Raw genomic sequence first — 15,127 nt, forward strand, 5'->3', positions numbered from 1 at the left:
ATTTTGGTTCATATATAATGCATACAGATTTTACTCCACACAATTCTGCGTCAATAATCGGCTTGAAACTAATTTTGCTTAATCAGCTGACTTTCCCATTATAATTTTAACAAAATGTCTTTATTTTCAACGTATTATTTTATATATCCTCCAGCTCTTTATCAGATGCACAACAGTGACACGCCTCTCCAAAACGTTAACAATTTAGTTTGGTTTAAATTTCGTCGGAATAGGCAAGAAAGTAAACTGGTTATATTGGTTTAGGATAGATTTTGTTTTTGTTTGATAGTCATTTGGGATTTTCAAATTTTAATAACTTCATTATTATTATCTTTTAAAACAATTTATTCAAACTATTTCCTGCTTAATAGTTATATCTGATTGTTCTATTGCTTTAGAAAATATTTTTTTATCTTCTAATTTCTTGCATGATAATTCGTATGATTGGAATATATTTCCTCATAAATCATCCCATAACCATTAATTTAAATCCGTGGCATCAATTTTGTAGGTGTAAAATAAAATACTATTCAGACAAGTATTTCTGAAACCTTATCAAACCATATACTTCGGCCGATTAAAACAAAAATCTTATAGATTACTATCTTTATTGCGTAGGGAATTTTCAATTTTTATCTTGTCGCTCATCTATTCTATTATATTATATGGTTGATTTACACGCTGATTTATATTCATTTTCTAACAAAGGCCAGCCTTAGTAATCGAGAATTTAGAGCGTCGTAAATAGTATTTTTTGATAGAATTGGTTTTATTGCATTCTTCATCTCTCCAAGGAGGTTGCCTTGCCTCTGGTCTGAAAAATGGAACATAGAATCTAATATAGTTTAGTTAATTTTCTGAGGAAGAAGTCTGTATCAGTTTCATGATATCTGAAAAGATTATTCCTTATGGCTTGATAAGCTGTACTAAACATTGTTACAAATGATATTTTATTATGTTCAATGAGACGAAAGTATTCCCATTTGATGCGAATACAAATATAAATTTCCTCTCCGTCTAAATGAATGTGATGATCACTGGGATTGTGGCTTGGGATGTTCTAGTTAGTCAAATGCACCGGATCATCATGAGTCTCAGCTCCAAAGCTGATTATATAAATAAATATTTCAGAGGAATAAATATAATTACCTACACTGCAACCATTATGAGTTCTGCGTGTGAACTGAGCATTTTTATCATCAAAGAGTATTGCATTCATAATATGAATGTTACAGTTTCTTCATCAGTCTATTTATCCACATTAACGTCTTTTGTATGTCTCTGCAATGACAAGTTTTCCTCATCATTATGTGCATCCATGCACAAACTCAAGTGTATAACATGGATAAAATCTTCGAAATTCTTAATTATAAAATTGAAATATCCCGATTCGAGAATATAAGAATCTCGACATTAAGTGTTTGATTTGAGATAACGAATATATATATATATATATATATATATATATATATATATATATATATATATATATATATATATATATATATATATATATATATATATATATATATATATATATATATATATATATATATATATATATATGTGTGTGTGTGTGTGTGTGTGTGTGTGTGTGTGTGTGTGAATATTTAGGGTAAAAACAAAACTATTTTTTATCAATATCGAAAGTTGAAGATATCAATAGTAAAACAACTTAATTATCAAATGCATGTAAGACCAGTTCACAAAGTATTTTACTGCGACGGATTTACGCAGAAAAACATTTTCTCTTCCAGAAATCCTACCTTTACCCATTCTTTTAAAAAAAAATGAAAACCACTTTAAGAGTCATAATCTTCAAGAAAAGTGATTAAATTCCTCTGATCATTTTCACCAAGTTTCTTATAAACGCAAATCTCATATTGTATGCATTATGGAAGAAAACAATTATGGTCTTTATTTTTTGCTATGCTCTGTATATTCTACAACAGAATGCTTAGTTCAACTTGCGTTTGATGGGTATTTTGTAGAGCATAGAGGTTTGGCTTGATGATGTTGATGAAAGTTATATAACTGAATATGATTTACAATATCCATATGATTGTTTTGATGCTATATGATGCCACCAGCGCACCTGCAATAGACGTGGACATCCCTTTCCTAAATTAAGCATCATTTGATTCTCATAACACTTATTCATTGGCGCTAGAAAATACATTTGTTGGCTAGGGCGATATGTCTGAACACCAATGAGAGCTTGTAGAAAAATAGGTTTTGATTTTACCAAATCTTTCAACTGAAGAAAATAATGTGTTACATCACCATAATTTTAAAATTTATACTTGCAATTGCTGTATGAAATTAACCAGAATATATCGGGTACTAAATTTTAGCTAAACGACTTTGATGACACGTTATATTAAATTAAACGCAAAAGTTAGAAATTTGGCAAAAATGATTTTGACAAGATGTTTAAACAACATTAATTAATAAGTTTATTTTTAGATAATCTATTGAAAATAACTGAAAAACTAAAAGTTGAGATAGTTAGAACAGCTGAAACGGATAGGATTCTAAAAATTGTGGCCTACCCTGGGAATTATTTTAATGAATATTTAGAACTTTTTCATTGAACAAAAACAAATTATATCTTGACCAACCTAATAAAATATGTATGTGCGTGTTTGATTTAGTAATCGGTTCATTATGACTGTATTATAGCTAGCTGAAAATACTTATGACCATAATATTGTATTCGTTTATGCTGACACTGGTCTTTTGATAACATTAATTTAAACACAAAATGTTCATGAAGACGTAACAATGTGAATTGTATTATGCAGCTGATTATCCGAAGGATCCTTATATATAGTGAAAAAATAACAAAGATCCTGGAAATTTTAAAGTTGAGTTGAAAGAAAAGCTGTTTGTTCCAATGGTTATATTAGGATACATTAACTGGAAGAATTAAAAGTTTCAAAGAAATATAAATGACATCTTATATTAAGAAAACTCAAGAGTTGGCATAAAGAAATATAAAGCCGGAATATAACATAATGTGTCACTCATAAATTACACTATAAATGATTGTTAAATACTAATCAACTGACGCATAAAATGTATCAAATAAAAAGTGAAACTCATCAACTGGGGATGTATATATTAAATAAATTTGTTTAACCTCCACAAAATATATATACTTGATGATGGTATAAATGTATACGCGTACATATATTAAGGCACTGCAATAAAGGAATTGGAAAATAACACCTAACAGCCCACCCACCCAATACCTTCATCAGTTTTTTTAATATTTAAATTATTATTTGTACAGCCTATAAAGTTAATTATATAAAATCCTTTAAAAATACTCATTAACGTATTAAAGAGTGGACATATCAGATATAAAATTTGGAGAATAAAGTCTTGATAATAGCCATCTGATATCTACCCCACTTATTTTATTGAATGGCTGTTTTTTGTTAAACACTTTTATATTTAGCAGAAAAATTTATGTAGCAAGTAACATTTATTTCCCATTTCATATTTATTTGAATATGTTACGTAAGCAGCTTTATATTTATTGTGATAATATACTTAATAGTATATTTTTTTCTATTTCTTTTAATAATGTATGTAATGGAATGGATGTTATCTATTTAGCTTGATAATTTATTTATTTGATACATATTTATTTCTGATTAAGATAACATTTGAGTAACATTATAGTGTAATCCTTTATTATGTATTGAATTAGAATCCTCGTTTTCTTATTGAAATATTAATAAAAGTAACATTTGAACTACAATCCATTATTTCTTATTGGAATAAAATGTAGAGAGATGAATCCTTTATTACTTATTGAACTACTATTTGGAATAATATTTGAAATACCAATCATTTTTACTTATTGCAATATCACTTGAATAAGTATACTTTTGTATTCACTGACATATCATTTAGAGTAACATTTAAAATATAATCTTTCATCCCTTATTATAATACCATTTGATAAAGAACTTATCAAAACGAAACATTTGAAATAAAAATCTTTATAAATGTTTTGATAAATAACATTTTAAATTTTTTTCATTTGAAATGATCTTCCTTTATTACTTATTAAAAAGCCATTCGGTAAATTATTTAAAACAGGATTTATTTATAACTTTTTGAAATACTTTTAGGTTACTACATTTGTGTGGGAAAATATGATTATTATTTTCTGAGTAATACTGCACAATCTTAGTTCGAAAAAAAAGAGTCATATTTTCCTATAAAAGTGTAGTAACCTTATTATATACACATTTCGTTTTCCTACCTAAGGCCTAATAATAAAAGAATATACTACAAGATACATAGTATTATAATTTATACCAGTTTTTAAAATAAATAAATAAATACACACTTGTAACAACATTAATGTTTACATAGCATCTTGCAGTGACCTTTGAACTTCGTCGAGCGTTGGAGATTAGTTTAAATAATCCGCATTTTGTCTACTTAAAATTGAAATATGAAGTCATATTTTAAATGAATTTGTGTTGAAACAACTTTTCCAGTCTGGAATGGGTAATTATGTTTTTCTGTTGATCCAGCTCAATTCTGCTTTTCCGTTTATGATGGAAAGGATTTATTGGGTCTGTTCATTGCAGTAAGGAGAATGTTATTTCAGTTGGAAATGTAGTCGAAATTATAGCACATTTTCGATGTGTATCAGATTTTCCATGACGTGGGTAATTATTTTTCCAATTTTGTAGAACTAACAAGGAAAGTACATTTTGAGAAAATTCAAGATTCACTAATGTATGTATATTTATTACCATTCCTATTACCAGCTTCAAAGACATTTATTTATGTCCTGTCACTTGTATGCTCGCTGTTTCAGTGACCCCAGGTATGACCTGTATCATACAGTGTGTGTCTTCTATAGCTAGAAGGTATGTTAAACAATTTTGAAAGACCTCTCTTCAAAATATGCAAAGCCGTTTCAACTCTTACAAATATACAGTTGTCTAACGTACATTATTACGACTCTATGGTCATAAACTAACAGAGAGAAACAAAACCTACAAGTTTTGTAAAACTTAAACAAATAATCTAATTATCAATGTTATAAAATAAAAATGGAAGATGAACATACAGTAGTATGAATTGAATCCAAAATAATCCTAAAAGGTTCTCTTAAATTCCAAGAGAAACAAAATTTCTAAATGAATTTTAGATCCTCGAATGTGCTGGTCTACAAACAGTCCTGATGTATCAAAATGGCATTGTCCAGAACTTCTTTGAATTATTCACATGAGTCTCAGAATAATATTTTAGTGAACGAGAACTTTGTAATTACAATGAATAATACTAACAAATATTTCTTCTCAAAGTATCTAAAGACAAAATTAAACACATCAGTAAACTAACTGTAACATATGAACCAATAATCCAAAATGTGAATGAATTAATTGCTCTGTTCTCTCCTTATATACATCCCTAAGTGTCAAATACGACTATATGTCGAAATATACCCCACGTGACAATACCTACTTATGTATCCTAACACATCCAATGGGAAATACCTTGATTCTTATCGGAATCCATATGAATCTATCAGCCAATGAGAAATTTCCCCATATATAGGTTGGATTTAGTTTTTCAACACCTATTTATATAGCTTAATATCTTTAAAAATAGAAACAAAAATTAACTAAGCATTATTTGTTTACCGAAGCCCAAACAATTTACAGCCATGAACAAATATTATGCACAATGCAGGTATAGTTGTGAATAAAAGGTTCCCAAAAATATCGATATCCATAACAATATTCCAGGAGTCATTTTTAGGTTCATAGTATCACTTTCATAACTTCTGATATAGCCACCTCTGCGAAATACGATCTCGCTTGTTTTTGTTTTTAAAAGAACGTTCACTTTAAATTTCCACTCAGCATTGTGCAACTGGTGGGCAGTGTATTAAAGGGTATTAAATCATCGGCGTACAACAATAGAAACATTTCTAAGGTTTCAAAGTAAACTCTGTTTCTTTCAACTAAGACGGTTTTCAGATCCTTCAAAAATAAAAAAGAGTAAAGAGTTAAGACAATAACATACAGGCCTCGCAGGACAACGAAGCATATCGGTAATGACATTTTTGTACATAACACTTGCCTTTATATCATTATAAATTGCCTTAATAATTCTTAACATTTTTTAATTAATATTTTCTCGACTCATCTGTTAGAGCAATACATTCCACTCCGCCTTATCGAAAAGCATTTTCATTTAAAGTTTTCAAAACTGTCAAAAGGTCATAGTCATATAAAGTTTTGCAAACACAACAGTTTTTCTGTTTTATTTGTTTGTCTTGTCTATGTTTTGTATTTATCTTCGAAAAATACTCATAAAGAGTCGAGAACGCTCAGGATATTTAAATACTAGCTTTGCACTGTTCGTAGTCATTAATAAGCATTTATCTTAACCAATCCCTGACAAACGTGATCCAGTGATTTGTAGTCTTTATATATGTAAATTATTTACTAGATCGCCATGCGAGTGTGTCTGCTACACAAAGTGCATATAACACCGATTAAGTAACATCGTTTTTGGTGATGTGTGCTTTGATGTGATGGAATAAAGGCTCGTGTATGCAGGCAAGGCGATAGCTGCCGTTTATCCGCGAATCTCCGTAGGGTACGAATTAAAAATTATCTAACCTGTATGATTGTATGATTGTATTTTTTGCTTTACTTATCAAATATGCCTACTATTACACACACACGTATGTAAACATATCTACTTTAGAATAACCAGATCTATAACCGACTCGATCTTCGCCAAATAATTTATTTTCTACATTCATTCAGTTATGCTTTTATTTAAAATCGATGTAGAAATTTCGCTTAAAACAAGCCGCAAATAATAATAATTCTTTATGGTTCATTTGCGTCTCCTTGTTCGGAACTCGTATTATAATATCCGTTGACCAATATTCTGGATTATATCCAATATCAATCGGTTTGTTTAATAATATTGTTAATTCTGGTACGGTTATGTTGCCCGTACATAGCAAGCAGTGGCTAGATAAGTATCTTTTACCGAAAATTTGTAATGCTTCAGTTCACTCAGTGCTAGGCGGGCCTCCGCTGCAGTAATTGCTCTGTGCAGGGTATCATCAAATATAGGTATATTTTCAAGTCAAGAGAAAAACGAATAATCAAATAATTCTGAAATATATTCATATCAAGTTGTAGATGTGAAACTGTTTTGTGTACGAGTACTCCGATCCTTTACTAGGCGCCAGCAAAGTACTTTTGGAGTATAAGAGATAAAAAGCAATTATTTTTTCTTATTCGTTTTACTTTTGATTGCTTCCTGTTAGAAATTTTGCATAATGCTATACAATTTATAAGTTTCAAGTGATTCTTTTGTGCCTTGTATTTTGATCCGACTTTTTTATATCTTGGGGCTTTCTTGTAGAGGCCGTACTATCTCTGCCAAGATTGACTTTCGGAAGTTTTCTTGGAAATATCGCAACTAGGTTTTATCTTCTGATAACCGTTGTCATTGGGTTTGTTGAATCATATTATATTTATTTGAAATAACATTTTTAATTTTCAGATGAAAAATCATTATTGACAGACACGGTATTATACCATCTTCTGTTAGATCCCATTATGTTATCTCCGACCATAGATATTCTCCCTTCTAATGGTATCGTTGTTGATGCAAATGTAAGTGATCGCATGGCCTTCTGTTTAATTACACGTCTTAATTATGGGTCCTCAACCTGTAATAACAGGGAAGACAAGCTTTGTAATAAAGTGGATTTTGACAAATTTGAGAATCGTTTGACAGGTATGGTCCACACAACTAAGTTAAAGGTGTGTGATGATGTAACAACTTTTAGTTCCATTTACTGAAGACTGTACACCATTGTTTACAGTAATCGTTAGGCTGAGAGAGAAACGTTGGTATTTCAGCACAATACGTAGAGCAAGCAGGAAGCGCGACCTCATGAAAGATATATGTTTATAGTAAATATTCCAATTTACTGGAAGAAATACATAAAGTGTGGAGTAAACTCAGTGATCAAAAGAAAAATTGGCAAAGGAAAAGATTATTTGTAGCTTGTAGAATCAAGATTATATTGGTGCAGACTCAAAAGACTATTGAGAACTTGTGTCATTTTGATAAAGTAAAGTTTACACTCATAATACCGCCACTCGGGACTATTGCTATGAATCTGGTTTTCCGGCAATAATTCTAAAATGTTCCAGCTTGTAAATATTTACCATAATATAGCAATAAATGTGCTTGATAATTAGGATGATGTGTGTGATATTCTATGATGTCTCTAAGTAATTTGTGCGTGGCATAAATGATTAATAATCATATATTAATTGCTTTCCTATTTACCTATCAGTCTCCAATCTGTTTTTGTAAGTACTGCCGAATCAAGTAAACCAAATGTTACCACAGGGGTTATTGTAAGGTTGTTTTCTGGGTAATGAGACAATATCATAATTAAACTCACAGGTTTATTTACAAAAGGTCACTAGCAAAACTAACTATTGAACACATATTTACAAACAATTAATGATTGATCAGTGTAATTGTTGGTTACCTTTAATCAAAATAAACTGAATCAACATTTTACTTTTATCAATTTATAAGGGCTTTTCACCTTTTTATCTTACCGATCTTCTACTGTCACTGGTCGGTGAGACAATCATGTATAATTTTAGAATCATTACAAGTTTATTTCGAACGAATCACGACTCGAAATAAGTAGAAAGTCATTATTACACTCGAAATATTTATATTAAAGACTTGAAATGCTTTATATATTTAAGGGGAATTCAAATGTTCATTTCTCCATTCGACAGCTCTGGTGGCCTAGCTGTTTAGAGCTTCCGCCTCGGATGCAGCAGGCTGGGTCATATCAAACTCTAAAAATAATGGTACTTACAGCTGCCTCGCTAGGCGCTCAGCATTAAGAGGTTAGTGTTAGGACTGGTCGGCCTGTTGTCAGGATACTGTGAATGGGTGGAACATGATGTTATACGTCTGCGGCCTGATGCCTCAGTGCTAGACATCACTATAAACTGCCACACTTCAGACTTTATGACTGCAAAATTATGAAAGCTAATTTAAAATATATATACATACATACTAGGAGAATGGAAAACCCTAGACGCAATTTCTATAAAGAACATTATACTCAACAAAATCTTTTTTTTTAAAATCAATAATGGCATGTACCCTTACGGCCTCCTGTGCATGCGTAGTTAATGTGTGAGGTGAGGTGAATGATTGTCTAAATCGTACACAAAGCATTTTTAAAACAAGGTATGCTGTCCTAATAGAAAACGGTAATAATTTTGTTTAATAGAACATGGTAATAACATTGTTTACTAGAAAGTGGTAATAATTTTGTTTAATTGAAAATGGTAATAATTTTGTCTCAAACAATAGAGTTTACCTGTTCCGTACGCATCATTCTTACCTTAGGATGATATAGTGTTTGCCCAGCTACGTCAGATATTTTATAGGTTTCACTGGATGGGGTGAGGTTGCGTGTTTCTGTGTGAGTGCTAGTAAGATGTGCATGTTAACACAAGGGGCTTAGTTTTGAAGATAATGCTATAAATTTAACGCAATGAACAAGTTTTAAGATTACCACAAAAGAAAAATGTCGCTAAAGGATGTATGGCCCATATTTATCACATAGTTGATACGCTTTACATATTGCATTTGCATTGTATATTTGCGGTTTATTATTTTTTATATGCCAACACTTGAGCATATCACTTTTTTAAAATCAGTCCAAATTAGTCCATGGAATCCTTGCGCATTATCCTCATACGTGGATTGGCTGCGACCTGGAATGTTATTTGCTCCACGTTCAGGAGCCAATTTATTATTGTTGTCAACAATATGGCGGTCGTCTTTACACTCGGTAGCGGAATGGATATTGGAGGAAAAACAAAAGAGGTGACTATCAGGACACGCACAATAGCAGGTACGCTGGTTGAATATAGGCCCATTTATTCTACATACGCTTCCGAAAGTGTAAACGTTCGAATAGTTAAAGAGAACATATGGAAAACCCAAGAAAACTCATCACGCTGTTTAATGTGAAGATGCTGAATATATCAAGAGAAAGGACTACCAGCCTATTTTATTGCCAACTGTCACCTTTACATTACTGCTACCACGCGGTACAGCTGTTGCACCTCATCCCAAGACAGACATGATTTCAATGTAAAGTGAATGTCGACAAATGCCAATCTCTTAACTGCCATCATATTTATCCAACCACGGCATTCTTCCAAACAAAATGATGCCAATAGTTCGATCACAAAACACAAAATTCCACGAAAGTCATTTGAATTCGAATCAACATACTGATGATCCTCTACATCGACACCTTCTAATTTAGTGCACGTTTCTGCTTGCAATAATCATCCTTTCACACAAATATCAAACGTCTGGAATTTTGTCTCTTCTGCCATATCTAATACTGCATCTGTGGTGAATGACCTTGGCGGAATCGATACACCTGTCGGTGGAAACGTTGTAAACAATTTCATTAAAATCCAAATATAAGGCTCCAGAAATGCTTGAGCTGACCTAATCGAGTGCACTTTGTGACGCTTTGATTGCTAATTGAATTATAATTTATAAAGAGAAATCCACGTTTAAATGTTTTTTGTTATCGAATTGTACAATATTACCTTAGCTCGCGTTTGGGACTATTTGTTTACACGCAAGGATTGAAAGCTGCAGTTTCGCAGTCAGACTTAAATGAGATACTGAAAACGATCTGCTCTTGTTCTACGTAGACTCTTTCACCTCTGAATGAAGGTACTTGAGAAACTATCTCAAATGGCTACAAATTTAATACTAAAGTTATGAAGTTAGTTAAATAGATTTTAGCATTCGCTTTCCAAGGCTCACAAAATCTGGAAAATAATGAACTAATGTCATGAAGACGGTACTAAATCATCAACTATTTGAGATATTTGTATGTCTTTTTTTCACATTGAGAAATAGTTCCATACTGTGAAGCAATATGAGATCAATACTTTTGGATAATAATTCGCGCATATGAAAATTCATCGTATTACTACGGTATTTGTCCACCTGAGTATCATTTTATAGTTCTAAATACACACCGTGGTGATATTTACAAGAGTTTCTTAATGGGATCCTCTTTTTGGTTTTATATTTTGTAGCCCAGTAGCTCCAGGGACATTAATTTAACTTGATTCTTCTCATTTTATGTTGAAAATGGCGAGGATAACAATTTAATTCATTGTTCCAGACACCCTTCTCTACACTACATGACAAACATGCCTTGGGCTTGAACATACTGCTGTGAAATCTTACATCAGTAAAATGGCTTTGACTAATTCCAAGATTTTTGAAAAGTATAACTATTGATAGCTATAGCTAGGTTCTGTTTAAAGTACTAACAGGTCTGTTCAGAGCGGCAGTTTTTGCTAATTCGCAAGGTTTGAAAATGCTAACGGGAATCCGTTGTCTGATATTGAAAATACATAGCCGTGTGTAAATTGCCCTTCAAGTGGATCGAAAAGATATCCTTCAGGCTTTCAAAATTATGGCATAGGAAGTAGTTCTAAAGAAATTATAGGACCATGAAGCAGCGTAGCTTTCATGTTTTCTTTCAACATTACTGCGTAATTGCAAGCCATTTATGTTTTTCAGTTTGATTATCGAATTCCATTAGGTCACTCGTCATTAATTAATTTAAATGCACATAAAATACGAAATTTTATTTATAGTTTTCCTCTTTGCTGTCTTGGAGCTGTTTTTGTCCATCTAATACTAATTCATGTCGTTGCTTCCATTATAGCTGGAACTTCTGGTTTTGGACAGAATGCTATTGATTGTTGGAAATAATATTGGAGAAAACTTTAGCAGTGGTGCTGTTTCCTACATCTGAAGAGAAAATCTAATAAAAATCTTCATGATAATGATGCATATATAACATTTTAAAGGTCTCAATTTATTTAAATTTGATTGTCATCTAGGTTTAAGTGTTACTGATTGCACCTGATGCCAGAACCTTCTTGTGGCGGAGCAGGAAACTCGAAGAAAACTGCCCACTTCATACAGATGATTTAATAACTTTTTATTTTGCAGCAGTTATACTTGAACCATGAATATCAGCACTACCTTAATCAGTTTCATGTATATTCTTTCGTCTAGTGTGTGTGTATGTGTGTGTGTGTGTGTATTTGTGTGTGTATGTGTGTGTGTGTGATTAGGATTTTTAACGTAGCTTTAAAAATATTTCAGTCATTTCGCTACGATGTCTTCAGGGTGGCAGTTTATAGTGATGTCCAGCACTGGGGCATCATGCGCAGACATGAAGCATGATGTCCCATCGTCACATTATCCTGACACCAGGCCGACCAGTCCAAACACTAACCTTTCATTGCTGAGCGCCTTGCGAGACTGTTGTTAGTACCATTTTTGTAAGTCTTTGGTATGACTGGGCCAGGGTTCGTTTACTACCATAATGAATCTGTTCATTGCAAAAGATTATAATTGATCTTTCAACGTAAATATGATCAGATTATCATAATGTATAGATATAATTAAAAGTGGGTAAATAATGTTGCAATCGAACACGGATGACTCTGTCCATATAAAATGGGTCATGGGGAATGTTTTCTTTAATAATGGCTTATCAAGCATCAGATAAATGCTTTAAGACTCAGCAGGACTCCGCTGAATGCATTACGATTATGATGTCTAATTACAGATATATTACGTTCGGTGCAGTACCCACGTTTGTAGTCTAAGACTATTTTTAGAGCATTATTCATCATTCATTTTGTTGGTGATAGAAGAGTTCGATTAAGTCATTCATGATAATTGTTTATACTTACAAATTTGATCATTATGTTGTGGTTGCCTGTGTGTATTTCGGCAACACTCACAATGAGACATTGATGCTGACCCAGAAGTTAAATCTGTGATCCATTGCAGGATGCTTTGTTTACAGTCAAATTATCAAAGAAATGCGGATAACCTATGACAAGACCTTGACCATGAATTTAACTTTGAAGGTGTTTTAGATTAACATATGACTTATTCGAATTTGGACACGGTGGAAAGCTCAGTATTGTGAAACAATGTACAGGCTCTATAGGATCAATAATCGTGACTTAAGTTCATCTGCAAACATTACCAAACTACGCATGGCTATATCTTGAAAAAGGTACCGATCAAAATGTTGGCTTATGATGATATAAAAGTGTAGGTAGGTAGTAAATAGAAATGTCATGTCACTATTTTGCAAATGTGCAGGTCTGGGCGCTGCCTTCGCTAGTGAAAATATATGGGAGAATAGAGACATTGATAAAGCCAAAACAGACACTTAACACAAATTCAGAAGAAATTACAAATTATAAACTTTAAAAGACAACTAATCTGCATATAAAAACAGGTAAAGAAACAGAAATTAAAGAAGAGAAGAAAAACACTTCATAAATATGTACTACATTTCTACATCTATCAAGGAAGACAAAAAATCGAAATACTCATGTTAGATAGAATTACTCAACGAGATGGAAATATATACAGCAACCAGAGAGTGAGAGATCAGTGCCAGATGGAGAGAAATAATTCAGGGACGCAGTGATGAAAAATGCCATGTAGCCGCCTACAGTGTGAAATAATTGTATCATTACAAACCATTACAATGTGACCTAATTGCCATTACAATGTGACCTAGTTGTATCATTACTAGCCATTACAGTGTGACCTAATTGTATTATTACAACCCACTACAGTGAGACCTAGTTGTATCATCACAAGCCATTACAGTGTGAAATAATTGCCATTACAGTGTGACCTAGTTGTATCATTACAAGCCATTACAGTGTGACCTAGCTGTATCATTACAAGCCAGTACAGTGTGACCTAGTTGTCTCATTACAAGCCATTACAATGTGACCTAATTGCCATTAAAGTGTGACCTAGTTATATCATTACAAGCCAGTACAGTGTGACCTAATTGCATTACGGTATGAACTAGTTTTATAATTACAAGCCATTGCAGTGTGACCTCATTGCCATTACAATGTGACCTTGTTGTATCATTACAAGCCATTACAATCTGACCTAACTGCCATTACAATGTGACCTAGTTGTATCATTACAAACCATTACAGTGTGACCTAATTGTATTATCACAACCCACTACAGTGGGACCTAGTTGTACCATCAAAAGCCATTACAGTGTGAACTACTTGCCATTACATTGTGACATAGTTATATCATTACAAGCCATTACAGTGTGACCTAGTTGTATCATTACAAGCCAGTACAGTGTGACCTAGTTGTCTCATTACAAGCCATTACAACGTGACCTAATTGCCATTAAAGTGTGACATAGTTATATCATTACAAGCCAGTACAGTGTGACCTAATTGCCATTACGGTATGACCTAGTTTTATAATTACAAGCCATTACAGCGTGACCTCATTGCCATTACACTGTGACCTAGTTGTATCATTACAAGCCATTACAGTGTGACCTAATTACCATTACAGAGTGACCTAGTTGTATCATTACATTACAAGCCATTACAGTATGACCTAATTGCATCAAATGGTATCCCTAAGAACTATATCATGGTATTTTTTATTGTTGTGCAGAGAAAGCTAACACTGCAAACTGTCATTATTGGTATTCAAAGGAGAACATTTAAAAAACGGATGAGACATTAAATAATAATAATAATAATAATAATAATAATGGAAATTAGACGAAAAAGATGCACATAAAGGATGGCGATTATATGTCTGTTAGTGAATACCGAGAAAGGGTAGTGGGCAAGTTATGTTTGCTCATTTGAACAAATTTCTGTACGAGTTATCAACTGTACAATTCTATATTTCTCTTTGCGTACTGGGTGAAGGTCTTTCCAGCAGAGGATTGACTCGGTATGTGGCATCTCAAGAGATTACACGGAATTTCCTGTTTAGTGGTAGTGGTTTTCGAGCCTTGCATTAACTGCACTGCTGATGTAGTTTTTGTAGTTGGTGATCTTTTTCCTCAAGTCATCAGTTTTGCACACACAATGAACGTCACATTTCAGGAGGCAGATTACATTATTGATAAATTTGTCTTGATGTT

The sequence above is a fragment of the Sinohyriopsis cumingii genome, chromosome 3 (genome assembly GCF_028554795.1).
Source record: "Sinohyriopsis cumingii isolate HCF-2022 chromosome 3, ASM2855479v2, whole genome shotgun sequence".
Lineage (NCBI taxonomy): Eukaryota > Metazoa > Mollusca > Bivalvia > Unionida > Unionidae > Sinohyriopsis > Sinohyriopsis cumingii.